General features: G+C 42.5%; 1 protein-coding gene across 8 annotated transcripts in view; it reads right to left on the bottom strand.

Annotated features, from left to right (window-relative positions):
• LOC121942862 (protocadherin Fat 3-like) overlaps positions 1–15132 on the bottom strand; it is a 297480-nt gene extending 282348 nt beyond the window's left edge. For 4 of the 8 annotated variants that reach the window (XM_088079386.1, XM_088079389.1, XM_088079392.1 and 1 more), the window contains exon 1: positions 14846–15132. The gene's annotated coding sequence lies outside the window, so the exon portion shown is untranslated. The remainder of the gene's footprint in view (positions 1–14845) is intronic. The other 4 variants (XM_088079388.1, XM_088079390.1, XM_088079391.1 and 1 more) reach the window with 1 other exon arrangement.
• Between the last annotated feature and the right edge of the window lie 282 nt (positions 15133–15414).

The following is a 15414-nucleotide window of genomic DNA, read 5'->3' as shown; positions in this document are numbered from 1 at the left end:
GAATCCATACAGAATCACACATATACATTACATCACCCTTAATATAAGCTAGCCGAGCAACACTTAATTTCCGGAGCATTTAAAATCAATAATTTTTAGCATTTTTGCCATTTTTCTTTGGTACCCTTGATTTAATACTAACGAAATAAAAATGACAAAAACACATTAAAAATACAAATAAAATGCTTGCACTCACCAACATGGATCTCCTCCACAGAGCCTGCTTATTTGAAAATAAAATCCATCCTTCTTTCTTTTCTTAAGAAGACTTCAATGGCCCTGTTGTACATTTTATCTGTGCGTTTCAGATCCATCAATAAGTCCTTTTCCATGGACATGGAGGCTAATGCTGAAAGCCGTGTCTGTCCTGTCGTGTTTCTGGCATGAGTTTTAAGATGCTTTAATGCTGAGAATGAGCACTCAACAGAGGCAGTGGACACAGGGATAGTCACAGCCAAACAGGCCAGTGCGTAAAGTTATCCCATACTTTCACTCAGATTTTTGCTCAGAAGAAAATCATGGAGATCAGTGGGACTTTTCCCTTCAAAATCAGCCATGGCATACATTACAGTCAGTTCTGTTTTAAGTCGGGGAAGGTCAAACAGTGTTCCGTGGCTCTGTGTTAAGCTGGAGAAGGCTGCTTGCGGGAATTTTTTCCTGTATGTCTGAAAGTGCTGGGGGTCGTGAAGGGAGAGGAACATCAACATTTAGTGGTCCTGAAATCCATTCCATATCTGGGAAAGAATGTTGTCCAGAATACTGTTGTGGAGTTTTTGGTAGTGTGCATGCAGATCGCCTTGCGCCGCACCCTGGCCTCTGTGCACACTTGGACCACCTGAGACGCATACTTCATCATATATCTCACTGAATTTGCCCCTCGCTTGCTCAACTGTGTCACAAAACTCGCTCACCCTTGCCATGCAGAATTGTACATCCAATGTTTTTTGTCTGTAGTATTCCAAAAACATACTCAAAAATCCCATTGAATGTGTTGAGCACAAAACAAAACTCAAAATCCTCTAGACGTGCAGTAAATCCATCTGCAAAAAGCACAGTGTCATCATCATACTCATTGTGGTGTTCTAATATGTGATCAAACAACTCCTTTAGCGCAACTTGCTTCTCAAAGACTGCATTCACCAATCTTGATGCATATTGCCACCGCGTTGGTGCAACGTGAGGAAGACGCTGCTTGCACATATCATCCAGGAGTTGTGTGCGCGTCGGGGATCTGGAGAAGAACGCAGCGAGGCCATTCAGATTGGCAAAAAAGACCTTGCACTCTTTAAGCTTTGAGGAACCTTGAGTCAGTACTAAATTGAGATGATGTGCATAACAGTGAATGAATTAGGCCATAGGTGCCTTCTCCTTAACTTTAGCCTGCACCCCATTTAGTCCAGATGCCATCACTGCTGGCACCATTGTAACACTGTGCAACAACTTTGTCCAGACAACATTTATATTCCTCGAAGAAATGGAAAATAAGAGCGGCAAGATCATCAGCTCGCCTGCCACTGGTTACATCCACAAATTTGACAAAACACTCCTTGACACCTGTGGCCCTCACATCGTGCAGGACAAGTGCGGGCTGTGCCATGTTACCCACGTCTGTGGTTTCGTCTACCATCACAGTGACAAAAGGGGCTCTTTTGATCTCCATTTTGATCTCCTGTCCCATCACTTCAGCAATAGCATAAATGAGGTCGTTTTGTATTATGCCTGATGTCCCAGTAAACACCCTGTTAGTGGACAGGTGGTAATGCAAGTCTGTGTCATATTCAACAAGAAAAGAAAGAAGCTCCACATAGTTACCTCTATTTAAGGACTGGGGGCTTTCATCGTGTCCCCTAAATGAGAGTTCCTGTTTACCCAAAAACACACAATCCATCAGTCTTTTCAGTATCTCCCTATTTTTCTTCACCTTTTCGTTGTGGAGCTCCATTTCCCTGTGTGCCTGTTCGCTGAGCTGCAGATCAACTCGGGTGTCCGCAAACAATTTTAAAAGCACCGTGGCTTGTAAATTCCCAGCTGTGCTTTGGTTTCGCGTTGCTGCCTTGGTCAAACAACTTAAGTTGGGAAACCCAGTGCAGCTCCAAACACCAAATCGATCAGTTGCAAGCAACAGGCATTCCCAACAGTATAATTTGCAGTGTTTCTCAGAAGCTGTTAGTCACCGGTACCGTTCATAGTTGCTTGTCTGAAAATGACGGACAAACCCTTTTCCCTGCTGGGACAGGCTAGCTAGCATAGGGGTTGGCAGACCTCTTCTCACAAGATCCAGTTTTTCTTGAAAGGTCCGTCTTGAAAATGGGGTGGCACGTATATCTGCAACCAAATCTATCCCTTCTCCTATTTCAGCCATTGTGGGTTAAAAAATACACCGATACCTATCGGTAGCTAACGAATCTCCTGGTTTAGTTCAGATATTTTGCAAAGTGTCGCCTTTCAGGCTCTCACGAGTGCTTATCCAATCACAGGACCCGTACATGCCAACTTCAGCGTAAGACCTTCTAGCTGGCCTTGGTTTCGCAGACTCGATAGCCAATGACTGTGTCCGTTCACTTACAGCACACAGAGCCCGCTCTGTTGATTCTGAAGGCCTCAGGCAGATTTCATAGAACCTGACAACACGAGCTAGCTGAAATATTATTGGATAAAAACTCTAGCATAATATATAACAGTGGAAGCAGCGCAACCAAGTGGATATAATATGACATAAAGAGAACAGACTAGGGAGAATAATTTTATTTAAAAATATTTACGAAAGAAAATACATTTACTTTTCTGAGTATGTTTAGGCCAGCAGAGAAGGCCTTGATGGCCCTGATGGCCCATCACTGGTAGAGTAGAGTAGAGTAGAGTAGAGTAGAGCCAGTACCATATAGTGGAAATGCGCCATAAGACTGCACCAAAATTACAACTATTTTGCATTTGAAGCTGACGAAAGAGCTCTTCTTATTGCCTGCATGTGATGATTTCAGCTGAACTTTCATCAGATAAAAGGATTTGAAGGGATCTGAACAATACCCTTTTATTTCACTACAAAAAAAAAACAAAAAACAAAATATACTTGGACGAGATCCCTAGGGTGCTGACAGTTTCTGGTAAATGACCCATGGTTATAGGTAGGTAACATTACAAAGCTACTCACTCCCTTCATGTGGTTCTGTCTCCAGTCTGATCTCGCATGAACAGATATCAGCGATATAGTATGTTTCCATGATGTCACAGAAGTGTGTATTTAATGTCTCTTTTCACCCAAAATTAGCATGTGCACACAGATTTTCAAACATGGGTAAACCTGCTGAAAATAGACTACAGACTGCTTTCAAATTGCCAGTAGAGCAGAGCTGTGTGTGCGGTTCTGCAACAGATGAGCAGGTGTGTATTTGGGTTTCTTTCATTTTTTTTTTTTCAATCGATGTTTGAGCACTGCTTGGTCAGAAATAGATAGTGTTGTGTTATGTTTCCATTACTGTTGATTTGAACCGGGGGCGATAAATACCCGTCACTACTGCAGAGAGTGTGTGAATGCTGATGGTAACCTTTACAATTACATTAAATAGCTAGATGTTAGTGGGTGTAAGTCGGTTTTTTTGTGCAGTGAAAAAAGGAGTTTATTTAATACAGTGTGGTCAGAGAGGTCTGACATTATGTGATGCTATGCAATGCTATGTTATAGTCTGACCCTGGTTTTTTGCTGGGACACGGTGTCATTATGCTCCACTCAGGAAACGCTGCTGAATCAAGTGGGACGCCTGGTAATATTTGGTTTAATGGTCCAGTGTTTGGCTTCATATCTAACTGGTTTGACAATTTTTACACTAGTCAAACCCTTTTAAAAGTAGATTTCTCTCTAAATCTTTAATGCTGGCACACTGTGTACTTCGTAGAGTGGGGGGCAATAGAGTCTACTGGCAACAGTATTCAACACAATGATGTCATGATAATGCATACAATGAATTTTGACACGATTTATTGATGGAAAACTGATAAACCTCCTTAAAATCATCTCACAAACAAGGCCAGATGTAGGTTATTAGGTTTCCAGATGCAAAACATTTGTCTGTCCACATGCAGACAGTGTGATCACAGTAAGATTAGGGTGAGGACAGAGACAGGTTGACGGAGAGACCAGGCTGTCACAATCACCAGCAAAAAAAGAACCACACACGGATGAGAACAACAAAGACAGACAATACTTCTGGGCATCTTGGCCAACGCAACCATCTTTAAACAGCATTCCAGGAGTCGCTGACAACAATAGCAGGTCCGTTCATACACACACAAACACACACCAGCCAACTGCACAAACAGTGGGGACGAAGCTCCAGCACACTAACCCAACCCCCCAGCCTGGATGAAGAGGGGGAACCAAAGAAATTCCCTAACTCTCCCTCTCTCTCTCTTTCTCTCATACAGAGAGACAGAAGAAGAGGGGAGGGGGGAGCTGCAGAGTGCTGGCATTTGGCACGAACAGACGCTCAGAAAGCCCTCGGGAGCCCAGAGATGAAGGAAAAGCGAGGGGGAGGGTGGAGGAGAAGGAGGGGTTGCAGCGATGCCATTTTCAAGCAAGCAGCCTGTGGAGCAAGGCATTAAGGGAGAGGGAGAACAAAACGAACCAAGGGAGGGCCTCCCCCTCCCCCTCCCCCTTCTCCTCTTCCATGTGGAGGTCAGTGTGCTCAGCAGGGAGGTCAGCCACTGCAAGCAGCAGTACAGCAGCTCCTCTGCAAAATCCCATGCACGTTATCTGCAGGGATGCAGTAAGAATCTAGATGGGCTTCCTGCAACCACAAGAGGGTGAAGCCACACTACTCACCTAATCTCTTGCTCCAACATCTATCACTCAAATGGACAATCAACATCCATGGAAGTACTGTTACAGTGATTGGAACAAGCCGCTTCAGCCCTGCAACCATCCAGCACCCTCCTGTTGTACAGCCAACAGCTGCAACTGTGGTTAAGCCCACAGAACCTAATTTTAGATGGAAATCCCAGTGTTTCCAAAGATTTCATATATGTCAGGCTGAATGTTGGAGAATCATACACAAGCATGTGTATGCTCGATATTTTTGGTAAAACAGTGCAGCCAAAAGCCCTTTTCTACTGCACAAAAAACCCACCCACACCCACTAACATCTGGCTTTTTAATGTTATGGGAGAGGTAATCGGCATTCACTCCTGGGCCAAATGACTCTGCAGTAGTCACGGGTATTTAACGGCTCCGACTCAGATCAGCATTGATGGAAACACAACACCCAAGTGAACACACAAATTTTTGCCCGTTAAACAGCGAGATGCAATGATGCACCACCAAAATGTACTGTTGGTCTCTGCCCAAGCAGCGCACATAAATCTATCCAAATTAAAACTGTAAGCAGCGATGAACGGGCCCTCGCATCTCCACTCATGTAGGGCTACTGGCAGGACGTCGACTGATGCGACCACGTCTTTCTGTGAAAGGGGAACACTGCACGAAGCAGTGAATTAGTGTTTCCTCCTTGTAGTACTGGAGCTGGATATGTGTCAGGTTGCCTTATAATAGGGTGTGTGTCATTGACTGACAGTCAGGTGGAAGCAGAGCTCCATCAGTGAGAGGGGTCAGAAAGGGGAGAAGCCAGCCTGTGTGATTCTGGCTGGGCTGCTTGTGAGCTGTTTGAGATGTCACACAGCATCCTCCAACTGAGCAGCTGGATGTATTCTTTTCCTTCCTCCCATATCACATAACAGATTTTTGTGGCTGACATTAATAAATGGATATTGGGCAGTGTATGACAAGTTTCTCCCCTGATCAGAGTATTCTTCTTGGCTGTGTGCATACTAAATCTGATCTTATTTAATTTCAGGCCTGTTGCCTGTTGTCAATTGGTGGGGCTATAAGTATAACTAAATACTGACATGTAGATGTCTTCAGGCCTCGACAATCATGCAGTATGTGAGGTTTGAGACGAATTGGACCATGCAAAGTCAAATGACAGCAGCTTCCTGTGTTATTTTGAAATATTGAAATTTGCTGCCCGCTACAGCTTCACCGTTCAACGAAATCAAAAACGCATAGCAATTTAGTATCATCAATTTCTTGAGATACTACTGTTCAAATCTGAAGTCAATCTGACAAAATCTGTAGGAGAATGTTGTTATGGAACAAAGGCTAAAAATTGCCAAAAATTTGCCTAAAAATTCAAATGAAATTAAAAATGGTGGGCTTCCTGTTGGGTTTAGGGCATGGTTCCAAGAGGTGATTTTTTAGGTCTTGGGGTGTTACACATGCCTTCCAAGTTTAGTAGCTCTAGGTTAAGCAGTCCACGGAGGCTACTTCTTTGACATTTTCTAGGGGGCGCTAAAGAGCCATCTTGGCACATCTAAACAAAGAAATCACCTTAAATATCACATTTTAGGACTTCTGATGTGAAGTTTTGCAAGTTTTGATGCATGCCTTGCCCCTCAAACAGGGCTACCTGTTTTTGTTTGTTTTTTTTTAAGATATTTTTTAGGGCATTTTTGCCTTTAAAGGGGGAGAGAGAGAGAGGGGGGATGACATGCAGCAAAGGGCCGAGGCTGGAATCGAACCCACGGCTGCTGCAACAAGGACACAGCCTTGAAACATGGGGCACCAGTGTTATCCACTGAGCCACCAGGCGCCCCAGGGCTTCCTGTTTTTGGCAAATAATGCATCACCATGGCAACAGCATTTCATAAAACTCAAAAGCTTAATTTTCTGAGTATCATCAAGATCTTGAGACTATTCTGAGTGAATTAAAGGTCAATTGGGTTATCCTGCTACAGGGCAAAATCAAAGTAACTTCCTGTTACCAAAAGGTGGTGCTATGACTTTGATTCAAAACTACAGATGTCTTCAGACCTGGACTTTTATCAAATCTGTGAAATTTTGTGAAGATCTGACCATTTGGTGTCAAGTTACAACAGTTTTTGATGTCATGTTGAAATATCGAAATCCACCGCACCGCCATGGAAACGCAATTCGACAAAAACGCACAATCTTCGTTTTTAACTCATTGAGTGCCAGCCCTATTATATAATGGAAAGTGGCTTATGCCAGCTTTTCTCGCCATTTTGAGTCATCTTTTAAGACCCACAGAATATTTTTTACAAAGACTCTGAAAACACAGAATAGCTCAAATGCGAGAAGAAACTCTCTTTTTTGTATGGAAAAAAACGTTTGTTTGCACCTTGTTCCATTCTTGATTTATCTGAAGTTGAATAGAGGCTAGTTTAATCAAAAAGACCACTTTTTTTAGAGAAAGATGAGAAAAATGCATTTCTGTGAAAGGGAGTCTGTCAAGCAAAAAAAAAGTGATTTGAATGTTATAATTTTGCCTTCAATGACATAAGACATCTGAAAATTGTATTACAAATGTTATTTTATTGTAAAATACTAATAATTTTTTCAAAGTAAACACTTCGGACCTCGCAGGACACTCAGTCAAGAGCATGGGGGGGGGGGGGTAGACGTATATATACGTCAATGGTACTCAATGAGTTCAGCAATCTTTGTTTTTTGAGACAATTTTGAGATCAACCAAGTCAACCTGGTAGGAGCTGGACCTCTTAGCATAAAACTTGTCCTAACCTGTAGCCAGTAGTTGGCACTCTAACCGCTTAAAATTGTCATATCGATTTGTTCAGGGTGGGACTCTTATCAAACCTGTGAAATCTGGGGCAAATTGGATAATGTACATAAGGGATATAAACCACTTCCTGTTTGGTGGCGAAACATGTAAATTCTAGGCCTCATCACACCCACGCCCTTCGACAAAAACAAAAAAGCTTTGCCATCTAGCACCCACATATGAAGATAGGATAGGATAGGACCATATCTGACGTCAATCCATTAAAATCTGTAGGAGATGTTCGTTAAAATCCAACACCATTGAATCACAAAAAATGACATTTCATTTCAAAATGGCCAGCTTACTGTTGGTCATTTTAAAAATATGAGACCTATAAAATACAAAAATTTTCACCAGTCCTGCAAAGTTTTATGAGTTTTTGAGTATGATAAAGCCCTCAAAAAAACGATTAATTTGAAGAAATAATAATAATAATAAACGTACCAAATTCGCCCTTCGGTGCTCGGGCCCTAATTAGTCTGCACTGAGTTTGAAAGGGAGATTGAAGAGGTAAGAGACATATAAAAAGAAAACAACACTTTTTTTTAAATTTTTCAAAAAAAACTCCATTCTTGCTACATTCTACTGTTTACCAACCTTTTTTTCAAGCATTTTCATGTCGCTGAACGTCGGTGTTCAGCCAAAAAAAGAAAAAAAAAACACACACAAAGGCATACTTGTCCATTGTATAGCTGTGTGTACAACTTTGCTCTACTGGCAATGGGAAATCCATAGCCTACTTTTCGCATGTTTACCAACATGCATACACTAATTTTGGTGGAAAAGGGGTAGAATATTTCACAAAGACTGGAGATATGGGGAAACTGTAGGCCTAGCTCCATTAAAAGAGTCAAAAATAAATGAATAAATAAAATAATGAAAAAAATAAGAAGAACAATCATATTAAAAAGTCTATATTAAAGCTTATTAACAAATTCAAAAAAGTTTCACTTACCTGTTGTATATTGTTGGACAGGGATGCTAAAGCTTGAAAGAAATGTCAGCAGAGGGGGAGGCAATGAAAAACCTGGTAGTGTTTAACCAAGATGGTTAACTACCATATAAACAGCCTGAAGAAGCTAATAGCAAAAGCTTCTGTGTAGGTGTAGGAGAGATGTTACAGCCATTTTGGCACTTGGTTGTTGATACTTCTGTATTACTGCTCACTACGTGGGTGGCAGAGTCGCTGTCAGACAGTCCTGATTTCTCAACTCAAAGTACAACAAAGAGCCTCACCTGATTTTTTCCATTCTGCTGCTAGTATTTTTTCAGTTTCTTGCACACAGCATGAAACTGAACCTTTGAGATGCTGCATACGGTCACTGAACAGGTCGGTTGTTGGTCAAGAATCATCTGTACTACGAGCTTGTGCTAAAGGCTGCTAAGCACGGTAATATTACATAAACTAATGATAATTGATTGTTTTTTTAAACATTTACAACCCTTATGGAGACAGCAATATTAAACAGTGTTGAACACTGTTCAACACTGTTTAATATCTCAATGTGATTTTCTTGAAGTTTCTGTTTCACCTCAGCTCTCCTAATCTCACCTAATATGTGCTTGTTCCACACACACACCAATGAAACCACTAGTGCAGGGCCTGTTCACAACGTGCCTGTCTGGAATGGGTCGATTGCTTGGCCTGTGGTATTGCTGCTTGCAGTTTTCTGGAGAACCGCTCATCCAAACAGCATCACACTCAACACCGGCTTCCTGGGGCCCTGAGCAACACACCTGCCATGAAATAGCTGCTTCCCTAGCAACACCAGAGTGTGCACGTTATTTGGGTGCAAAAGCTCACAAGATCATTTTGTGACCCCCATGAAGTCAAAGCCAGGATATTTCCAGGGACAAACGTATTCATTTATAGTTATGTTATATCACTGATTACTTACAATGTTTCAGTTTGTTACAGTGTAAAATCTCTGCTCTCTCTTTTGTCATCTGCTGTTCTATCCTATGAGAGCTGCTCAGTGGTGCATGAGGCAGAAAAAGCTCTTCTTCCCGGTTTAGAAATGTGTTAAATTCCTGGATCTACTAGCCCATAGAGCACACGTACTAGAGATTTACGGTAGCCAAATGCAGCCGAGCGCGACAGAGTTTGGCCAAGTGGGTAACTTCTGCTAGCTTGAATGGCGGTAGTGTTGTGCCATATCTTATCGTTCATGACAATACCGGTATATTTTTTATATGATAACAAAAAAAATGCATATCGCAATAATGGCAACATTTCTACCTCTAGACGTAGTGATGTCAAAGCATGCTCTTTACTCTTTACTTTCCTTAACAACACTCGACTGATGGCCAGAATGTAGACTGTGGATGGTCAGAGCATGCAGCACGCAGCGACAACAAGCATGGCTAAAAGCAAAAGTATCAGCTCTGTGGTGGATGAGTTAGTTCCAAAGAGGGGAGCGACTTCAATAGTGTGGAATTGGTTTGGTTACAAAACATCAGATGTACAACAAACTACAGCAGTATGTAAGAAGTGCAACAAGACTGTAACAACAAAGGGGTGCAACACATCAAACTTATTTCACCACCCCAAACAGTAGCACTCAAAAGAATATGAGGAGAGCCAAAAATCCCGCAAGCAGAGCATGGCAACAACAGCATACACTGGCTCAGCCTAGCATCTTTTGTAAGTTGCACTCCTCACAGAAGCCATCACATTTTGTTTGGCTAAAGATATGATGCCAGTTCAAACTGTCGCAAGGGAAGGCTTCAAGCGGCTCGTTAAAAAGTTGATTTTTATTTTGTTGTACGATTTTTATTTGTACAGAATCCAAAACTCATTTTTGTATAGCTTTGACTATATATTTTAAGGCAAACTCTTACATTGCTGACATATAAAACAATAACACTGTGCTGCAATTTTATGCTCTTAAAATACATTTTTTGTAAATCATATTTTCTTTATATTTTTCAGTATTTTGTCATATCGTCAAGAATATAATTATCGCAAAATTATCGTCAATAGCATGATATTCTTTAAGGGCCATATCGCGCACCCCTGAATGGTGGTCTAAACAATTTAAACTTGCATCTCTTTTAGACTTTCCAAATGATATTGAACTGGATGGTTTACATCTCGATAGAGATAGAGGTCAGCTCGCAGAGGTTTTGACACTCACAAAAAACTATTTACTGATTTACAGACGTCTCTTTCCCCATCTTAGTCAATGGGGAAGCCTTTCTGGGCCAGTGTTGTCATGTGACCGACTCAAACGGTGTAATTCCACTTTCAGCCACTATACAAATTTTACATCAACGTATGGCGCACTTCCTGAGGGCTTGGCACGTGCGTGCTGTGCCCACATGAGATGGGATTCCCCTCCACACGGCAATCTTTATTCATCATTCAAAACAGGAAACCAAAAGGCCGCCAGTTAGCCAGCTAACGTTAGTTAGTCATTTAGAATATTAAAAACACAGGTAGACGAAAAACAATCTTACCTTATATAACAAAATTTGTTTCAACCTCATTCCCTCTTTACTTCAGCTGTTTGTTTACACTCCTTACTTCCAATTCTCATCCTTTGCGCTGAACGACCAATCAGAGTGATTTCATTCACCGACAGGCTCCACAGCTGCCACCGCTGCTGATTCAACAACATGGTGAATCAGCCGAAAACAAGCCAAAGGGGGCTGACGAGGGCCAATGGTGTAGGAGACACCACAGTGACAAGGGCCACGGCCACAGGCACTCGCTGTCTGCCCAACATGAGTCGACACAAACCGTTGGCTTAGTGTGTCACAGCCAACAAGCAAGAATTTTTGCATTCCCTTAAAAAGGTTATATTTTTATAGTTTATTTGATCAGCACTGCTTAGTTTTACTAACTGATGTCTGTTTTTGATTTCTCTGTTCACAGACTCTCGCCATTACAGCAAAACAGGGCACTAAAATATGTTTCCGAAAACATTTTAGGTGAGAATTACGCAGTGCAGTAACATAACCTTGGTTCATATTCAATCAGCACTGCCTAGTTTTACTGTTTGATTGGATTTCGGTTTGTTTGAGAGAGCGAGAGGGGCGGGTCAGTCTCTTTGTCTACTTCCATACTCTTTGTTTCCACAGTGGCAGCATGAGTGGCATGCAATACAAGCAAAAGTACAGCTTTGACTTCGAGCAACAGCCCTGAAGGTCGGCAAAACTCCGATAGATGACGTCTTTTTCATCAATTTGTGTCATCCGGCGGAGTTTCACCATGGGAGCAAGGAGGAATATCAAAGAACTGGATATACAGAGGGAGGTTTACCACAGTTAATTGACACACACTACCCACATTGTTTTGATAAAAGCTGGTTGATATCGGCGATGCATCCCTTTTATAGGGTAGGGATGCAAATAATAATCACGATTATTTGATTAGATATAGAAATCATGATTATTTAACATGATTACTCACTGGCCTCCAGAACATCCAGCAATTATTGAACATTAACTAACATTGGATTTCCTTTAACTTTAAATACAAGTGAACTGAAAAACAATGAAAGCTTTGTTGTGCAGCCACGACTCTAACACATCTTGCACATTACTGTAGTTTGTTCACATTCACATAATAATAAAACCTAACCCAACTACTATAATTTAACAATACATAACAGTTACTGTATCAATAGCAGCAAAATAAATTTTGAATCAGAATCAATGATTGTTTCACTAACTCAGGAAGACTCAGCAGACAGACAGTTCTCCATTATTTGTTTAGAGGCAGTTGGGAGTGTGACTACAATGAGAAAAGCTGGTCCACCTTAACAGTCCACCTTAAAAGTCCACCTTGAGGGAGCCTGGTCTGTTTCTAGTTGAAAGCTAACTTATCTTGCTGACTTCGGGGCTAACTTCTGTCACTTTAATCAGCGGCTGGCGAGCTAGACATGGGAACGTGTCTCAGGTCTTTCAGAGTTGTAGCATTTATTCTCTGACAAACAGCCTCAATTATTTGACACATCACATGGTCACGTAAATTTAAGTGAAATATTTAAACTGGACAACATTTTTATAGCTTTATCATTCCACAAATGGAATATTTTACATGCAAACAAGGAACCAATGGAAATCTGAGGGGGGAACAGGCTTCGGAGGGTTAGTTTCTAAGCCAACCACATGAGCTAAAGCCTCATTCCAACTGCACAAAATGCAATGGGAATGCGTACAATCATCATTTACACCCAGTTCAAATGACTCTGCGGTAGTCACAGGTATTTATTGCCTCCGGCTCCGCTCAGCAGTGACAGAAACACAACACTCGGGTGAATGCCCTAATTTCAGCTCTTCAACCTGCAAAATGCAATGACATGCCCACACAAATTACTCTCCATCTCCACCTAAGCAGCACTCAAGCATTGATCCAAATTAGTCTGCACCAAGACTAAATTCACCAAGAAACAATGAACAAGTAAGAGATATATAAAGAGAAGCAACCACCATAAAGTTTTCACAGACCTCCATCCATGCTGCTGTCTACAGTTACCTGTTCTCTGGTCTGACCGTGAGATTTAATGAACACACCAAAAAAAAAAAAAGGAATACTTGTCTGCTGCAGCGCCATGTACACAGCTCTGTTAAACTGCCAATGGGAAAGCAGTCTATAGTATATTTTTTGCTGGTTTATCCATGTTTGACATACCAGCTTGCACGTGCTAATTTTGGGAGGAAAGGCGTAAAATTGTCTGTATTTCTTAGAATGCATTTTTTTGGGGTATCTGTCAACTGATGGATAAGGAACATCTTCCAGTTTTGTCACAAGCTACAACAAACAATAGCAACGAGGGCCAATGCTACTGGCTTAAGGAATAGACATCAACATGACAGTCTACAGTGGGCCAGGCTGAATTCCAATCCACTTGGGCAAAAAAGGTGAGAGAGAAAGTGGTGATGAAGGAAGTGTAGGAATAAGAGGTGAGGACAATGAGAAAGAGGAGGAGTGTTAGGTAAAGAGGTGAGGAGGAGGAGAAAGGAGGGGGGAGGGGGTGTAACATAGGCAGGCACAGCCAAGTGAATAGCCAGCTGTATGCTTGTTTGGCTGCCTGCCTGACTGAGAAAGGTGAGATTAGGAAGCATCCACGCACTCACACACACTCAGTAACAGATGGATGTGCACACGAATGTATGTGCTTGTGCATGTGTAAGCATGTGGTAAACAGGTACACACATCCAGACCACAGACTGGACGTCCCCTTCAAAATCCCTATTGCCTGCATTCTAAAGGCTTTTACAGAAAGCTTGGTGATAAAACTGATAGTTACTGGAGCTCCACCCTGACAGAGCAGCCCCTTACCGACTGCTGCTAACCTTTATGACGCAGCCTCCCTTTTCACTCACGCACACACCCTTACTATGTAGGCTACATGCACACTTGTTTTCACTGAATGCCCATGGGAAACTTCAGAGCAGCCCCAGTTGTTGCTCCTATCACTCTGTATGCAGCCACACACACATGCACCTCCAAACTCCAACATGCCTGCACAGCCACCCAGCCTGCACTGTGACAAAGAAGATCCAAGGATTTTGTCCTAAGTGCTTCCAGCTGATGAAATGCCTCACTATTGATCATTTTCTTGATTCTACTCCCATCCTGTGCCAGATGCCTGCTGTAGGCTGCAGTGTTATGGAGGTAATTAGTAGGGTGGGCATGCTTTATGTGGCTTTTTCGAGCAGATAATGAAGTTGCTTGATCTGATTGATAACGCAAAGATGCACCTGTCTCCGTGTAATATGGTTGACATGGATGAAACTAAAGAACTACCACATAACCGACCACAATAAAGCAGGTTGTAAGGCGAGGAGAAAGCCATGACAAGTGTGCGGCGCTGAGCTCCGGGTGTCTGCAGCTCGGACCGGACTCTCAGTTGTCCCATGCAGCCTGAGCAGGAGCGCCGCAGCCCGCCGTTCAGCAGCAGAAGCAGCAGCCGCCGTTCATCTGCCTCCACACACTCTGACCGGCAGCTCAGCCCGCCTTGTAGAGCTGCAGCTGCAGCTGCAGCTCCACACAAACGCTAGTTAGGCCTATTGTACCAGATGTTACTCGACTCGGGTCACCCACCTCGTCTCACGCTGTCTTGCAGATATGAAAAGAAAAACCCATCAGCGCTTGCTGAGGAAACCCTGTTCCCCGCATTCACACCGCGCGTTTCCCCGCACGCCTCTAACTTTGCACGCGCCTCTCAGCTGAGACTGACTGCGGGTGGACCCGCGGGACTCACCTGGCCGTGCTGCTGAATATCCCGGTGGAAAACGACCGTCCCACAGAGTACCATCCACACCAGCAGAGCCGCTCGAGACTGACTGACTGCAGACTGACTCCGCGCGCTCTGCCTCCCAACTGCCTGCTGCTACTGCTTCAGCCGCGCGCTCACGACGAGGCCGGGTCGCGCGCAAGGGTGTACGGGAAAAGCGCAGCCTACCGGAGACTCCGCATACTTTCACCTCTCGCTCTGCCTTTTCAAATTGACCACGTTAATTCAATAAAATGATTAATTTAATTTATCTTTAACCCTTTGCAACCTGGATCGACATCACTTATTTTCTTGTGCTGCTGTCAGATGCCTTTAAACCCGTAAACGGCGAGCATATTGGTTTTATTCTTTCGAAAACAGGAATTGTTAAAAAAAAAACAAAGTAAATTTAGATTGGAAAAAAAAACAAAACTTTAATTACCATTACCGTACTTATTTATTATAAATCACATTTCTCTCTCTCTCTCTCTCTCTCTCTCTCTATATATATATATATATATATATATATATATATATATATATATATATATATATAT

The sequence above is a fragment of the Plectropomus leopardus genome, chromosome 6, assembly GCF_026936395.1.
Source record: "Plectropomus leopardus strain MGB_pleo_1.0 chromosome 6, ASM2693639v1, whole genome shotgun sequence".
Classification (NCBI taxonomy): Eukaryota; Metazoa; Chordata; class Actinopteri; order Perciformes; family Serranidae; genus Plectropomus; species Plectropomus leopardus.
Note: the sequence above shows the minus strand (reverse complement) of the source record. Positions and strands in the feature narration are given on the sequence as shown.